The sequence below is a fragment of the Heptranchias perlo genome, unplaced genomic scaffold, assembly GCF_035084215.1.
Source record: "Heptranchias perlo isolate sHepPer1 unplaced genomic scaffold, sHepPer1.hap1 HAP1_SCAFFOLD_70, whole genome shotgun sequence".
Taxonomy (NCBI): domain Eukaryota; kingdom Metazoa; phylum Chordata; class Chondrichthyes; order Hexanchiformes; family Hexanchidae; genus Heptranchias; species Heptranchias perlo.
This window is the reverse complement of record NW_027139729.1, coordinates 3,078,651-3,096,150: the sequence shown is the minus strand read 5'-3', so window position 1 is coordinate 3,096,150 and position 17,500 is coordinate 3,078,651. Positions and strand designations below refer to the sequence as shown.

At 43.6% G+C, this 17,500-nt stretch overlaps 1 protein-coding gene and 1 long non-coding RNA gene across 4 annotated transcripts in view; one reads left to right on the top strand and one right to left on the bottom strand.

The window, feature by feature from the left end:
- LOC137318380 (zinc finger protein 850-like) overlaps nt 1–17,500 on the top strand; it is a 183,829-nt gene that overhangs the window by 154,955 nt on the left and 11,374 nt on the right. The window lies entirely within an intron of this gene.
- The window catches only part of LOC137318421 (uncharacterized), a 201,505-nt gene continuing 194,565 nt past the window's right edge, over nt 10,561–17,500 (bottom strand). For all 3 annotated transcript variants that reach the window (XR_010961883.1, XR_010961885.1, XR_010961884.1), the window contains exon 3: nt 10,561–11,586. This is a non-coding gene — a long non-coding RNA (uncharacterized lncRNA). The remainder of the gene's footprint in view (nt 11,587–17,500) is intronic.

Below are 17,500 nucleotides of genomic sequence, written 5' to 3'. Positions count from 1 at the left end.
ACACCCTTCATTGAACTAGGATTGATCCCCTGGCTTGTTGGTAATGGTAGAGTGAGGAATATGCTGGGCCATGAGGTTACAGATTGTGCTCAAATACAATTCTGCTGCTGCCGCTGGCTCACATTGCCTCACGGATGCCCAGTTTTGAGCTGCTAGATCAAGAAGATAGATGAGGGCTGTGCAGTAGACGTGGTCGACATGGACTTTAGCAAAGCCTTTGACAAGGTACCGCATAGTAGGTTGTTAGATAAGGTTAGACCTCACGGGATCCAAGGTGAGGTAGCCAATTGGATACAAATTGGATTGACGGCAGAAGACAGAGGGTGGTTGTCGAGGGTTGTTATTCAAACTGGAGGCCTGTGACCAGCGGTGTGCCTCAGGAATCGGTGTTGTGTCCGCTGTTATTTGTTATTTATATTAATGATTTGGATGAGAATTTAGGAGGCATGGTTAGTAAGTTTGCAGATGACACCAAGATTGGTGGCATTGTGGACAGTGAAGAAGGTTATCTTGGATTGCAACGGGATCTTGATAAATTGGGCCAGTGGGCCGATGAATGGCAGATGGAGTTAAATTTAGATAAATGTGAGGTGATGCATTTTGGTAGATCGAATCGAGCCAGGACCTACTCCGTTAATGTTGGGGCGTTGGGGAGAGTTATAGAACAAAGAGATCTAGGAGTACAGGTTCATAGCTCCTTGAAAGTGGAGTCACAGGTGGATAGGGTGGTGAAGAAGGCATTTAGCATGCTTGGTTTCAATCGTCAGAACTTTGAATACAGGAGTTGGGATGTATTGTTGAAGTTGTACAAGACATTAGTTAGGCCACACTTGGAATACTGTGTACAGTTCTGGTCACCCTATTATAGAAAGGATATTATTAAACTAGAAAGAGTGCAGAAAAGATTTACTAGTGTGCTACCGGGACTTGATGGTTTGACTTATAGGGAGAGGTTGGATAGACTGAGACTTTTTTCCCTGGAGAGTAGGAGGTTAAGGGGTGATCTTATAGAAGTCTATAAAATAATGAGGGGCATAGATAAGGTCGATAGTCAAAATCTTTTCCCAAAGGTAGGGGAGTCTATAACGAGGGGGCATCGATTTAAGGTGAGAGGGGAGAGATAAAAAAGGGTCCAGATGGGCAATTTTTTTCACTCAAAGGGTGGTGAGTGTCTGGAACGAGCTGCCAGAGGCAGTAGTAGAGGCGGATACAATTTTGTCTTTTAAAAAGCATTTGGACAGTTACATGGGTAAGATGGGTATAGAGGGATATGGGCCAAGTGCAGGCAATTGGGACTAGCTTAGTGTTATAAACTGGGCGACATGGACATGTTGGGCCGAAGGGGCTGTTTCCATGTTGTAAACTTCTATGATTCTATGATTCTATGTTCTGAATCTATCCCATTTAGCACGTTGGTAGTGCCACACAACACGTTGAATGGTGTCCTCAGTGCGAACACGGGACTTCGTCTCCACGAGGACGATGCGGTGGTCCCTCCGACCAATACTGTAATTGACAGATGCATTTGCGACAGGTAGATTGGTGAGGACGAGGTCAAGCAGGTTTTTCCTCATGTTGGTTCGCTCACTGCCTGCCGCAGGCCCAGTCTGGCAGCTATATCCTTCAGGACTCGGCCAGCTCGGTCAGTCGTGGCGCTACCGAGCCACTCTTGGTGATGGACATTGAAGTCGCCCATCCAGAGTACATTTTGTGCCCTTGCTACCCTCAGTGCTTCCTCCAAGTGGTGCTCAACATGGAGGAGGACTGATTCATCAGCTGAGGGAGGACGGTAGGTGGTAATCAGCAGGAGGTTTCCTTGCCCATGTTTGACCTGATGCCATGAGATTTCATGGGTACCAGAGTCAATGTTGAGGACTCCCAGGGCCATTCCCTGCTTGGATTCCAGTTGAAGGAGCTGTCCACGACCGAGTGTTGCCGAATGGCACACTCCAAGGTCCAGGAGTATGTTCTGAGGGACGCACTGAAGTGAGGTGCTGCCGACGTAAAGGTTCTTTGAGGAAAGGCGACCATGTAAGGACATGTCACTTTGTATGGTACAGAATGTATTAGAAGATCTGTACTGTGTTTTGAATTGTAATAATGAGATCTTAGTGTGCACGATCTGTATTGTATTGTTTTGAACGGTAATTGTGACATTTTCATTGAATTGTGTGTATCATTAAATTTTATGAAATAAAGAATATTTTGAAATTTTAATAAAATCTTGTGGCACAAACAGACCAATCACTAAAAGTAGCGACGCAAGTTTACAAAAAGTCGAGTCAAGCACTGAGGTTCAATTCTAGAGGGATAGAATTGATAAACAAAGAAGTTATGTTAAACTTGTGTGGAGCCTTGGTTCGGCCACACTTGGATTATTGTGCACAGTCTGGTCTCCATATTATAGAAAGGATATACAGGGATTGGAGAGGGTGCAGAAAAGATTCACAGGGATGATACCAGAACTGAGGGGATATCCTAATCAGGAAAGGCTGAACAGGCTGGGACTCTTTTCTTTTGAAAAGAGAAGGCTGAGGGGTGACCTGATCGAAGTCTTTAAGATAATGATAGAATTTGGTCGGGTAGATGAAGAGAAAATGCTTCCACTTGGGAGGGAGTATAAAATTAGAGTTCATAAATATAAGACTGTCACTAATAAATCCAATATGGAATTCAGGTAAAACTTCTTTACCGAATGAGTGGTAAGAATGTGCAATGCGCTACCACAAGGGGTAGTTGAGGGAAATAACGTCGATGCATTTAAGGGGAAGGTGGATGAGCACAAGAGGCATAATGGAATATCGTATCGTGATAGGGTTAGATGGAGTAGGGAGGGAGGAGGCTCGTATGGAGCATACATGCTGGCATAAACAAGTTGGACCGAATGGCCTGTTTCTGTGCTGTAATTTCGAAGTAACTCGATGGAACTCAATGTAATATTTTGGGGGTGGTGGAAGAGCAGAGGGACCTGGGGACGCATATTCACAAATCTTTGAAGGTGGCAGGGCAAGTTGATAAGGTGGTTAAGGAAGCGAATGGGATACATGGGTTTGTAAAGAGGGGCATTGAATACACAAATAGGGAAGTCATGTTAAAACCTTACAAAAGACTGGTTAGGCCTCAGCTGGAGTATTGTATCCAACACTGGGCACCACATTTTAAGAAGGATGTAAAGGCCTTGGAGAGGGTACAGAGGAGAGTTACCAGTGTGATACCAGGGATGAGGGACTTCAGTTGTGTGGAGAGACTGGAGAAGCTGGGCTTGTTCTCCTTCGAGCAGAAAAGGTTAAGGGGAATTAAAAAAGAGGTGATCAAAATAATGAGGCGTTTTTATAGAGCAAATAGGGGTAATTAAATAATTGGATTGATAACCAGAGGTCATCGGTTTTCAATAATTGGCAAAACAACTAGAGGGGAAATAAGGAGAACATTTTTCACACCGAGTGTTGTTAAGCACTGCCTGAAAGGATGGGGACACTTTTAGAGGCTGTCTTCGTGTCAACATTCATATTTTCACTGGGAAACTGCAGGAACAGAATGAAACGGGTCTGCTTGTGTCCCTGGATTCAATGTATAATGTGGAGAAATCTATAAAATTTATAATTGAATCGGTAAAAGTGAACATGGTCAATACAATTATATGAAAACTGTAAATGAAGCCGCTCATTGTTGGACCAGTCCTTTCTGAGCACAGCTTTTAACTTTATTCCTGAGAGAAGTCTCATTAAGACAAGGTTCTGAACTTTGAGAAGTTTGTGATATATCCACGTCATCATTTACATCGGAGTCAAAGCTGCTGATGTGGCCTGTTTGTTCAAATGACTGTAACTAATAGCAATGATCAGGGGTATAACCGTGTCAGTGGAGATTTACCCCCTGTATAAATCAGGGATCGCTGTAATGAATCCACACAGAGTGCCTGCCGGAGCTGCGGTTTCCAGGCCAACAGAAATCATTGCTTCTCACAGAAATGGGATATTCAGTAATGTATCTGATAGAATGTATTTATTATCCAGTTCTCGCAGCCGTTGGAGTTCCAGGTAAGCCATTATCTCAGCTGTTCATGGTGTAAATCGTTATTAAATCTGCTGCTGTACTTTATACTTTTTTTTTCTCCCATCATGTATTACACAGTGGACTGTTCTGTCCTCAGTCTCTGCTCTTTTGGTCTTGGAGCAGCTGCATTATATGCTTTACGATTTTGTTTATCCAATTCTGGCATTGTTACTGGATTATTCTCTGTGCTGATTGTATTGGAATCAGGTGTCTGGGCTAAGAGCTGGTATCAGACCATCAGGAGTTGTTCACAGTTTCATGTTGTGGAACTGACCTGTCCTGGAATATTTTTTTCATAAACGTGTTTTTAGTGATTGATAATGAGACAGCTCACGGTCTCAGTGTTACAAGGAGGCAGCGCAATGTCCTCCGTCCACAATAATATGGTTCAGTTTAACTGGGATTTCAATGTTTTTATTGGTTATCACTATTCTGAAAGTTTATTTCATTGTGTGTGTGTCTGACGCCGCTTCAGATGTCTGCCTATTGAACTAAGTTTGCAGCTGATCCTTTTACACCTCATTCTCTGCTTCACTGTCGATGAATTCACTGTAAAATGCAATGTTTTGATGTTATGTTGTATCAGTTTGCACTTTATCTGATGGAATCATGAGCCCTTCTATTTATCTGCAGACTTTCAGCAGCAGCGGTGATGTTGGCGTTTTGTTAATTGAACAATGCCGCCATCTAACGCTGTACTTTGTAATTACAGGAGAAGGAATTTCAATTGTTGTGAGGTGTGTCTGGGAGAGGGATTCGATTCTGTTCACTCCATGCATTGTAGATGAAGTGAACAGTGTAGGTGAACAGGTGGAGAACGGGATGATCTGTAGAAACATTAAACCGTTCACAGAGACTTCACCATTAAACAAACTTACACTAAGAATCGGATCTTTGGAACACGGGGCTGGTGAGGAGAAAGCAGGCGCAGGATGTTAGGATTTACTCGGATGTCAAAAGGGGCATTGAGAAAGAAATTAGAGAGAGCGGAGAGTTAGAGAGGAGCGACAGAGAACGCGACTGAGAAGGAAAATGAGAGAGAGGGGGCAGAAGAAACGAGAGACAGACAGACAGACGCACACACACTCAGAATGAGAGCGAGAGGGAAAGAGAGAGAGAGAGCAGCAGCGGTGTGAATAATTCATCGGAATGAACTGCGAAACTTCCAGTACAATTGTGAAGAGGAAATGTGACTTCAAGGTTTTATTAGGATGTTGTCAGATTGTGAGAGTTTTATTGTACTCTCTCCGGGTGTGTTTATCACGATCAGATCCTCAGTCTGTTTATGTGAATGTTCCTTTTACTTGTTTACTGACTGAATACATGGACATAAATCAAATGTATTTGAAGAATAAAATCAGTGATTTTTTGATCGCAGTGAATTATTAGAATACTGTATTCTAGAGAATGTATATTTCAGCTTAATTCAACAAAGAACGGGGCAAATTTAATCAATGCATTTTCATTTAATTTCAGTTGCATGTACAAAGTAAATTTGTTGTACACATTATGTAGCCAACGAACTATTCACTGACACCAATAATCACAAAAATATAATGGTTGAATTTATTAATTGGATTGTGAGTTGGACCTATCGATCAGATTTCCTCCAACACTCTGCTGCAGTCTCTCCCTGTGAATCCCAGCCTCTCCTCCCACTGCATTGAATCCTCTGTCTCCTCATCCGTTACTTCTGTTTATCCGCTTTCACAAACCATCTGCTGCTGTCTCCCCTCCAGCTCCGACATGTCCTTTTCTTTGTCTCCCTCCCAATTTCACTCACTGGCTCGGCCCACAGCTGCCCCTTCCAATCCGATTCGAAGTATAAAACTTACCGACGCGGATATTGGTCTTTCCCGTTTTGTGCCGGCCCCTGTCGGCTCTCTTCATCCAGAGCAACAAACCAGCAGCACCTCCCGTTGTCCCCTCACCTTCTCGGCCATCAGTCACTTTCCCTTCTGTCTGGAACCCAAATCCGCATTTCATCGGTTCAGGAAAGCACCTTCTCACTTCCCCACCGGCACTGCGCCCTCTCTCGGCCCTTCCAGTGGATCCGGTGTTCAATTTATTCACTTTCTGTATCAATTTCCCAATTCATTGTTTATAATTGTGTTTAAAAACATTTCTCCGCCCGAAAGCGCTGCCCAGGTCAGTGAATCAGTTTCCACCGTTTGATGCAGCAACAAAGCTGGAAATTTCACCCCAGATCCTCTCAAACTGCTGCTTTGGCTCCAGGTCTGATCAGTAATTTCTCTCCTTCCTTTTCTCTCTCTTACAGTTAACTTGGTGGCGATTGTGATCCTGTCCCGAGGAAAGTGCGGACTCTCCAAATGTATCACTCGCTACCTGGTGGGAATGGCGGCGGCCGATCTCCTGGTCGTTATCACTGATGTCATAATGTCGCGCATTGTTGTTATTTATTTCCCAGTTTCATTCTTGACCATTACCCCCGTGTGCCGTTTCATTCTCACCCTGAGTTTTGCAGTCACAGTGGCCTCTGTCTGGTTTACAGTGGTTTTCACCTTTGATCGATTTGTGGCCATTTGTTGTCAGAAGCTGAAAACAAAATATTGCACCGAGAAAACGGCGGCTGCTGTTATCGGGGTGGTGAGTGCGCTGAGCTGTTTACTGAACATTCCCATGTACTTTGTAATTGGCCCGGAATATATAATGGAGAATGTACCTCGGGGTTGTGTCTTTAAACCGACATTTTTCACTTCACCCACATTTGCTGCGTTTGACTTGTTTCATCTTGTGTTAACTCCTTGTCTTCCATTCATTCTGATTTTGCTGTTCAATGTTCTCACCGCCAGGCACATTTTAGCGGCCAGCAGAGCCCGCAGGGGACTCCGGGGCCGCAGCAATGGAGAGAATCACAAGGATCCAGAGATGGAGAACCGAAGGAAATCCATCGTTTTACTCTTCAGTATATCAGGCAGTTTTATATTGTTATGGAGCGCAGAAGTTTTTTATTTTATCTCTCTGCGTATAACAGACGCCCAGTTCTATACGGTCAGTGACATTGAGTCAGCCGGATTCATGCTTCAACTTCTCAGTTCCTGCACCAACACGTGTATTTATGCTGTGAACCAGACTAAATTCAGAGAGGAGCTGAAGAACGGGCTGAAATACCCACTGAATCTAATTGTTACATTAGTTAAATCATAGAAACATCTCAAGATTTATCATCAGAAATTGAATTAAAAGTCATTTAGAGTAAATTTTCACGTTTGACGGTGGCGTGAGACGGGCGGTAGCGGATCGGGCGCCCGTTATTCACCACGCCTGATTTTCCTATCTATTGACATCAATAAGTTCATTGAAGTAACCGATATCAATCCAATACTTTAAATAAATTTAGAAATAGGAGACAGGAATTATATTTTACCCGACAAATGCGGTGGTGGTGAAATGATACAAGATGTGATTCTAACTTTAAATTGTTTGCTATTATTAGTTTGGAAATAATATGATTTCAATATTAAATGTTTAATCCTGAAATGAATAAAATCAAATCCTCCTTTTCGGTTGATGATTATTTCCCATCACACACACTGCCCGGTGGGATGGACTGAGGGTGAGCTGTCAGTGTCAGACAGCGTCCTGTTCATTGGGACATTTGTTTTGACCAGAACAGAATAATAATGGACCAACACCCGGACCGTTACTGACTGGTAAAATATTAATGTAATTTCAAACTCCAGTGGGGAGTTCCGGAGATCGTTTCCTCTCTGAGCTGCTGTTCAGCAATGTTTACTCACTGCAGGGAGTTTAATGGGACATGAGGCTGGGCCTGGTTACACAGATCTATAAGGAAACCTCCTGATACATTTCTGAGACGATGAGGGGCCGGGAGATTTCTCACGGCCTCAGCAGGCCAAGGGAAAGCTCTCCTGCTCATCCTTCCTCCAAAAAATATAAGTTAAAAATAAACTTCTCAGTGTTCTGGATCACTCAATGCCCATCGATAGGGCGGCTCCTCCTCCCATTCGTCACCAAATTTAAATACTGTCCCGTGTACGTCATAATACTCTGATTTACATATTACACGTGGTCTGACCCGGAAACAGGTGGGTGTTGCTCCGGCCGCTCTTCTCAGGACCCGACCCACGGTGGTGGAGGCAGGAACTCCAACGTTAAAGGGGCGGTAAGTGACCTGACACCATTTACTCGCCTCTACCACCCCATTTCCGCCAGGCGGGGATAGTTAAAATCGGCCACACTTTTCCTGACCTCCGCCCTAATATCAATCTTCGAAGCCCACAAGTTGGTCCATTGTCTCAAACTGCACCGGTTCACAACACGTGGAGGGAAATTTTCACCATCGCGGGGGGCTGAACTGGTGGAGCGGATCCCCCCCCCCCTCCCCCCCCCCCCCGCTGAAAGAACCGGCCCGATTTTAATTTCTGCTCCGTCAGTTTACCGCCCAAGCAGTGAAGGTGAAATTACCCCCTACGTCTCTGACCCCAAGCTTCTACAGGTGTGTGAAAGACATCAGACAGTGTTCGCCAAACACTGACATGAATGTGGGCGAAAATATCGGTGTATTCAGGTAAAAGGTGATAACCCCCCTCCACGGAGACTGCTCTCGGACCTGACGGTATCCACCCCATCGTATTAAAGGAAACAGTTGGGGAAATTAGAGATGCATTAGTTATAATTTCCCAAAGCTCTCTGGACTCAGGAATTGTGCCTTTGGATATAAATGTTGAAAATGTCACTCCGTTATTTAAAAAAGGAGGGAGGGAGAAAGCAGGACAATACAGACCTGTCATTTTAACGTCGGTTGTGGGGAACTTACTGAAATCTATCATGAGACACAAATTGAGCTGGTCAAAGAGAGTCAACTTGGATTTGTGAAGGGTAGGTCATGTCTGACTAATTTAGCTGAATTTGTTGAGGAAACCAACAAGGTGGACAGGGGAGTGTCGATGGATGTTGTCGATGTGGACTTCCAGAAGGCATTTGATAAGGTTCAGCACAAGAGATTAATAGAATAAATAAAATGCACACAATTGAAAGTGACCTTGTGACATGGGTTGTAATTGATTGGGAGGTCGGAGAAGAGAGTAGGGATAAAGGGAAAGTTCTTTGATTGGTGGGATATGACTAGTGGTGTTCCCAGGGATCTGTACTGGGGCCTCAGCTTTTCACCATATTTATCAATAAATTGGATGAAGGAATAGAGAGTTGTAGATCCAAGTTTCCAGATGACACAAAGTTATGAGGCACAGTAAGTGATGCAGATGGGAGCAGGAAGTTACAAAGGGACTGTTTAAGTGAATGGACAAACTGCGGCAGATGGAGTTCAATGTGGGGAAGAGTGAGATCATTCAATTTGGATGCAAAAAGGAAACATTGGAGTATTTTCTTAAAGTGAGAGATTGGGAACGGTGGAGGAGCAAAGAGATTTGGGTGTCCTTGTACACAAATCACCAAAGGCTAGTGCACAGATACAAAAAGCAATCACAGATTAATGGCCTTTATCTCCAGGGCTGGAATACAAAGGGAAGGAAGTGATGCTTCAATTCTACAGAGTCTTGGTCAGAGCCCCTCTGGAGTACTGATCCTCACCAAGGATATATTGGCCTTGGAGGGGGGACAGTGCGGATTCACCAGAATGATACTCGGGCTGGATAAACTTGGTTTGCATTCACTTGAGTTTAGAAGTTTGAAGGGTGATCTGATCCAGGGATTTAAAATTATAAAGGGGCTCGATAGGGTAGAAATAGAAACTATTTTCTCCAGTGGGGGAATCCAGAACAAGAGGACATAACCTTAAATTTAGAGCTAGGGCGTCTAGGATTGAAATTAGGAATCTCTTTTTCACACAAGTGTATTGGAAACCTGCTCAGGCTGATTGAAGTGGACCCTGTGATATAATACAATTTTCTGTCCTGTCAGACTTGGACATCTTGTAGATCCATCTTTTGAAAAGGTGAAGGAACTCAGGATTCCACACACTTCATCATAAGTCCTCAAATTAGAAAGAGTGCAGAAAAGATTTACTAGGATGCTACCGGGACTTGATGGTTTGACTTATAGGGAGAGGTTGGATAGACTGAGACTGTTTTCCCTGGAGAGTAGGAGGTTTAGGGGTGATCTTACAGAAGTCTATAAAATAATGAGGGGCATAGATAAGGTAGATAGTCAAAATCTATTCCCAAAGGTAGGGGAGTCTATAACGAGGGCGCATAGATTTAAGGTGAGAGGGGAGAGATACAAAAGGGTCCAGAGGGGCAATTTTTTCACTCAAAGGGTGGTGAGTGTCTGGAACGAGCTGCCAGAGGCAGTAGTAGAGGCGGGTACAAATTTGTCTTTTAAAAAGCATTTGGACAGTTACATGGGTAAGATGGGTATAGAGGGATATGGGCCAAGTGCAGGCATCTGGGACTAGCTTAGTGGTATAAACTGGGCGACATGGACATGTTGGGCCGAAGGGCCTGTTTCCATGTTGCAAACTTCTATGATTCTTATAATCAAGATATGAAGGACTAGAAACACTTTGTTTGAAAGAAAGCTGATTCATTTGACACTTGTACAGAATACTAAACTCCAGCCCAGTTAAAGGGATTATTAACATCAAAAACAAACCCCAACTGTCAGAATGAACACGGTTCAGTCCTGGATGTGATTAACAGCAGGAATAACAGCAGAATCCAACTCCTGGAATCACATGTGATCCCGCTGGTGAATCAGCAGGTGGGATGACCGAGTGAAACTCTTCCCACACACGGAGCAGGTGATGGGCCTCTCCCCAGTGTGGACCCGTTGGTGTGTCAGCAGATCACTTTTACTTTTAAAGCTTTTCTCACAGACAGAACATTTAAAAAGACACTTATCAGTGTGAACAAGTTAATGTTCAATGAGGTGGGAAGATTGAGTGAATCACTTCCCACACACGGAGCAGGTGAACGGCCTCTCCCCAGTGTGAGTGCGTTGGTGTGTCAGCAGATCACTTTTTCTTTTAAAGCTCTTCTCACAGACAGAACATTTAAAAAGTCTCTTATCAGTGTGAACAAGTTGATGTTCAATGAGGTGGGATGGCTGAGTGAATCACTTCCCACACACGGAGCAGGTGAACGGCCTCTCCCCAGTGTGTCTGCGTCGATGAGTTTCCAGCCGGGATGAGTAACTGAATCCCCTCCCACAGTCCCCACATTTCCACGGTTTCTCCATGGTGCGGGTGTCCTTCTCTCTCTCCAGGTTGGAGATCAGTAGAAGTCTCGTCTGCACAGAGAACACGTGTCTCGTTTCTCCCCACTGTGAATGGTATGATGTTTCTTCAGGCTGTGTAACTGGTGAAAGCTCTTCCCACAGTCAGTGCACTGGAACACTCTCAATCGGGTGTGTGTGTCTCGCTGCTATTCCAGTCACAGTGATGTTTGAAATCTTTTCCACAGATAGAACAGATCAACATTTGTCCGACATTTTAAGGCCGATAATCTTCAGGTGCTGGTGAATGGAGTCAGATCTTGACGTGATGTTTGGTTTGAGTTTCTCGTCTGCAAATCCGCCCCTTCTAATACCCTGTAAAAGGAGATAACAAAAGTCCTCACTGTGAATACAGGATAGAAATTCAGAACAGGCAATTCTAGTTTCAATAGAACATTCTTCCCGCTCATTCCCCCAAACTGTAAATCCCCGTCCCACACACTCACCCTCCTCCCTCTGCTGAAACCCAAACCCATCGCACCACCTCCAACATTTTTCCTTCTATTTAAGTTTTCTCTCTCTCCTGAAGATCCCGACTGTGACTGGGTTCAGTTCTACACTCAGTGGTTCCCCTCCCTCTCCTCCCCTGAAGGTGCTGACTCTGACTGGGTTCAGTTCTACACTCACTGGTTCCCCTCCCTCTCCTCCCCTGAAGTTGCTGACTCTGGTTGGATTCAGTTCTACACTCACTGATTCCCCTCTCCTCTCCTGAATATGCTGACTCTGACTGTGTGCATATGCTCTGCCCCTCATTACCACACAATGTCCCTCCCTATAGCTGCCTGTATGCCGTCCATCTGTGATATCTCCCAATTTTGGCGACAGACTCTCCCTGACCAGTCACCATTTCTCCTTCATTTAAAGATTTTCCTTGACCTATCACAATTTCTCCTTCATTTTCAGACACTCCCTGATCAAACACAATTTCTCCTACATTTATAGACGCTCCCTGACACTTCAGCATTTCTCCTTCATTTGCAAACTCTCCCTGACCCGTCAGCATGTCCCTTCATTAATAGACACTCCCTGACCCATCACTTTTTGTCCTTCAGATATCGACACGACCTGACCTGTCAACAATTCTCCTGCATTTACAGACACTCCCGGACCAATCACCGTTCCTCCTTCATTTACAGACACCCCCTGACCAATCACCATTCCTCCTTCATTTACAGACACCCCCTGACCAATCACCATTTCGCCTTCATTTACAGAAACCCCCTGACCAATCACCATTTCTCCTTCAGTTACAGACACCCCCTGACCAATCACCATTCCTCCTTCATTTACAGACACCCCCTGACCAATCACCATTCCTGCTTCATTTACAGACACTCCCGGACCAATCACCATTCCTGCTTCATTTACAGACACTCCAGGACCAATCACCATTCCTCCTTCATTTACAGACACCCCCTGACCAGTCACCATTTCTCCTTCATTTACAGACACCCCCTGACCACTCACCATTTCTCCTTCATTTACAGACACCCCCTGACCAGTCACCATTTCACCTTCATTTACAGACGCTCCCGGACCAATCACCATTCCTCCTTCATTTACAGACTCTCCCTGACCAATCACCATTCCTCCTTCATTTACAGACACCCCCTGACCAGTCACCATTTCTCCTTCATTTACAGACACCCCCTGACCACTCACCATTTCTCCTTCATTTACAGACACCCCCTGACCAGTCACCATTTCGCCTTCATTTACAGACACTCCCGGACCAATCACCATTCCTCCTTCATTTACAGACTCTCCCTGACCAGTCACCATTTCGCCTTCATTTTCAGACATTCTCTGATCAAACACAATTTCTCCTACATTTATAGACGCTCTCTGACCCTTCAGCATTTCTCCTTCATTTACAAACTCTCCCTGACCCGTCAGCATTTCCCTTCATTAATAGACGCTCCCTGACCCATCACTGTTTCTCCTTCAGATATGGACACGACCTGACCTGTCAACAATTCTCCTTCATTTACAGACACTCCCGGACCAGTCAACATTCCTCCTCCATTTACAGACACCCCCTGACCAGTCACGATTTCTCCATCATTTACAGAATCTGCCTCCTGTCACCATTTCTCCCTCCTTTATGGACACTCCGTAACCCGTCACCATTTCGCCTTCATTTTTAGACACTCCCTGACCTGTCACCATGTCTTCTCCCATTTATAATATTCCCTTACCAGAAACCATTTCACCTTCATTCATGGACAATCCCTGACCTGTCACCATTTCTCTTTCATTGATAGATATTCCCTGACCCTTCACCGTTTTTCCTTCATGTATAGACACTCCCTTACCAGACACCATGTTTCCTTCATTTACAGACACTCACGAACCAAACAATTTTACCTGGCACTTTACATGATTGTGGGGTTTCTTCTGTATCTGTCAGTCTCTGATACTGTACAAAAGTTTGGTGTTTATTCTGTATTTTTCAGTCTCTGGTACTGTGTATGAGTGTGGGGTTTATTCTGTGCCTGTCTGTCTCTGGTACTGTGTGTGAGTGTGGGGTTTATTCTGTGCCTGTCTGTCTCTGGTACTGTGTGTGAGTGTTGGATTCATTCTGTATCTGTCTGTCTCTGGTACTGTGTGTGAGTGTGGGGTTTATTCTGTATCTGTCAGTCTCTGGTACTGTGTGTGAGTGTAGGTTTTATTCTGTATCTGTCTGTCTCTGGTACTGTGTGTGAGTGCAGCTTTCATTCTGTATCTGTCTGTCTCTGGTACTGTGTGTGAGTGTGGGGTTTATTCTGTATTTATCAGTCTCTGGTACTGTATATGAGTGTGGGGTTTATTCTGTCTATGTCTGTCTCTGGTACTGTGTGTCAGTGTGGGATTTATTCTGCATCCATCTATCTCCGATACTGTCGATGTGTTTGTTGTTTATTTTGTATTTATCTGTCTCTGGTACAGTATATGAGGTTGGGCTTTATTCTGTATCTGTCAGTCTCTGGTACTGTGTGTGAGTATAAGATTCATTCTGTATAAGTCAGTCTCTGATACTGTACATGAGTGTGAGGTTTATTCTGTATCTGTCAGTCTCTGGAACTGTGTGTCAGTGTGGGGTTTATTCTGTAATTGTGTGTCTCTGATACTGTAGATGTGTTTGGGGTTTATTCTGTATCTGTCTGTCTCCGATACTGTGAATCCCAAATTCACACATTCCGTATCTGTCAGTCTCTGGTACTGTATATGAGTGTGGGGTATATTCTGTATCTGTCAGTCTCTGGTACTGTGTGTGAGTGTAGGTTTTATTCTGTATCTGTCTGTCTCTGGTACTGTGTGTGAGTGCAGCTTTCATTCTGTATCTGTCTGTCTCTGGTACTGTGTGTGAGTGTGGGGTTTATTCTGTCTATGTCTGTCTCTGGTACTGTGTGTCAGTGTGGGATTTATTCTGCATCCATCTATCTCCGATACTGTCGATGTGTTTGTTGTTTATTTTGTATTTATCTGTCTCTGGTACAGTATATGAGGTTGGGCTTTATTCTGTATCTGTCAGTCTCTGGTACTGTGTGTGAGTATAAGATTCATTCTGTATAAGTCAGTCTCTGATACTGTACATGAGTGTGAGGTTTATTCTGTATCTGTCAGTCTCTGGAACTGTGTGTCAGTGTGGGGTTTATTCTGTAATTGTGTGTCTCTGATACTGTAGATGTGTTTGGGGTTTATTCTGTATCTGTCTGTCTCTGATACTGTGAATCCCAAATTCACACATTCTGTATCTGTCAGTCTTTGGAACTGTGTGTCAGTGTGGGGTTTATTCTGTAATTGTGTGTCTCTGATACTGTAGATGTGTTTGGGGTTTATTCTGTATCTGTCTGTCTCCGATACTGTGAATCCCAAATTCACACATTCCGTATCTGTCAGTCTCTGGTACTGTATATGAGTGTGGGGTTTATTCTGTATCTGTCAGTCTCTGGTGCTGCATATGAGTGGGGGGTATATACTGTATCTGTTTGTCTCTGGTGCTGCATATGAGTGTGGGGTTTATTCTCTATCTGTCAGTCTCTGGTGCTGCATATGAGTGGGGGGTATATACTGTATCTGTCAGTCTCTGGTGCTGTGTGTGAGTGTGGGGTTTATTCTCCATCTGTCAGTCTCTGGTGCTGCATATGAGTGTGGGGTTTATTCTGTATCTGTCAGTCTCTGGTACTGTGTGTGAGTGTGGGATTCATTCTGTGCCTATCAGTCTCTGGTGCTGTGTGTGAGTGTGGGGTTTATTCTGTTTCTGTCAGTCTCAGATACTGTACATGAGTGTGGGGTTTATTCTGCATCTGTCAGTCTCTGGTACTGTGTGAGTGTGGGATTCATTCTGTGCCTGTCAGTCTGTGGTACTGTACCTGTGTGGGGTTTATTCTGTGTCTGTCAGTCTCACTGTACATGAGTTTGGAGTTTTTCAGTATCTGTCTGTCTCTGATACTGGAAATGAGTGTGTTTTTTGTTCTGTGTCTCTCTGTCTCTGGTACTGTTTGAATGTGGGGTCTATTCAGTATATGTCAGTCTCTGGTACTGTGTATGAATTTGGGATTCATTCTGTATCTGTCTGTCTCTGTCAGTCTCTGGTGCTGTATGTGAATGTGGGGTTTATTCAGTATATGTCAGTCTCTGGTACCTTGTGTGAATTTGGGATTCATTCTGTATCTGTCAGTCTCTGGTACTGTATGTGAATTTGGGATTCATTCTGTATCTGTCTGTCTCTGGTACTGCAAATGAGTGTGGGGTTTATTCTTTATTTGTCTGTTTCTGGTACTGTATATGAATGAGGGTTATTCTGTATCTGTCAGTCTCTGGTACTGTGTGTGATTGTGGGATTCATTCTGTGCCTGTCAGTCTGTGGTACTGTACGTGTGTGGGGTTTATTCTGTATCGGTCTGTAACGGGTACTGTATGCGAATGTCAGGTTTATTCTGCTTCTGTCTGTCTCTGGTGCTGTATATAAGTGTGGGGTTTATTCTTTACCTGTCTGTATCTGGTACTGTACATGAGTATGGGGTTTATTCTGTATCTGTCTGTCTCTGGTACTGTATGTGAGTGTGGGATTCATTCTGTTTCTGTCTGTCTCTGGTGCTGCATGCAAATGTGGGGTTCATTCTGTATCTGTCAGTCTCTGATACTGTATATGAGTTTAGGATACATTCTGTATCTGTCAGTCTCAGCTAATTTATCTCAGTCTGGGTTTCATTCTATAATTCAGCCTATGAGACAATGTGCAAGTCTGGATTCATTCTGTATTCTTATTTCAGTTTATATTATTGTATATGAAACTATATCTTTAATACTTTAAAGGCTATGCAGTTTTTTATCAAGTGTTTAATTTGTAAATATTGATACACTTTTGGATTTTCTTTAATCAAACAATGTGTGTGAGTTTTGGAGTAGTATTACATCTTCATCTCTGAACTCTGTTGTGAATGATAATGTACCTTTCAATCTGTCCATGGTGAAATTATTTCACTGGTATATAATGTGTAGCTCAGTCTATAATAATGGAATTAATTCTGTATCTCAGTCTGACACTGTGAGATTTTTGGACTGGAATGTAATATATAGCTCAGCCTGCACTAATAGAATTGATAATGTATCTATCAGTCTGTTACTGTATGAGATTTTTGGACTGGTGTGTAACATGTGGCTCAGTACATGCTAATGGAATTGATGTTGTATCTTTGAGTCTGATAAGGTCTGACAGTGTTGGACTGCTATATAATGTTTGGCTCAGTCTGCACTAATGAAATTGATACATTATCTTTCAATCTGACACTAAGATTTTTGGACTGGCATGTTATGTGTAACTCAGTCTGCAGTGATTTGACTTAGTGATTCATTCTGATTCTGTCAGCCTGTGGTACTTTGTGTGAGTGTGGGATTCATTCTATATATGTCAGTCCCTTGTACTGTATCTGAATGAGGTTCATTCTGTTCCTGTCAGTCTCTGGCACCGTGTGTGAATTTGGGATTAATTCCATATCTGTCAGTGTCTGGTGCTGTATGTGAGTGAGACATTCATTCCATTTCCATCAATCTCTGATACTGTATATGAGTGATATATATACTGTATCTGTCAGTCTGTGCTACAGTGTGTGAGTGTGGGATTCGTTCTGTATCTGTCAGTCAGTGGTACATTGTGTGAGTGAGGGATTCATTCTGTATGTCAGTCTCTGGCACTGGATCTGAGTATGAGATTCATTCTTTATCTGTATCTAATTTGTATCTC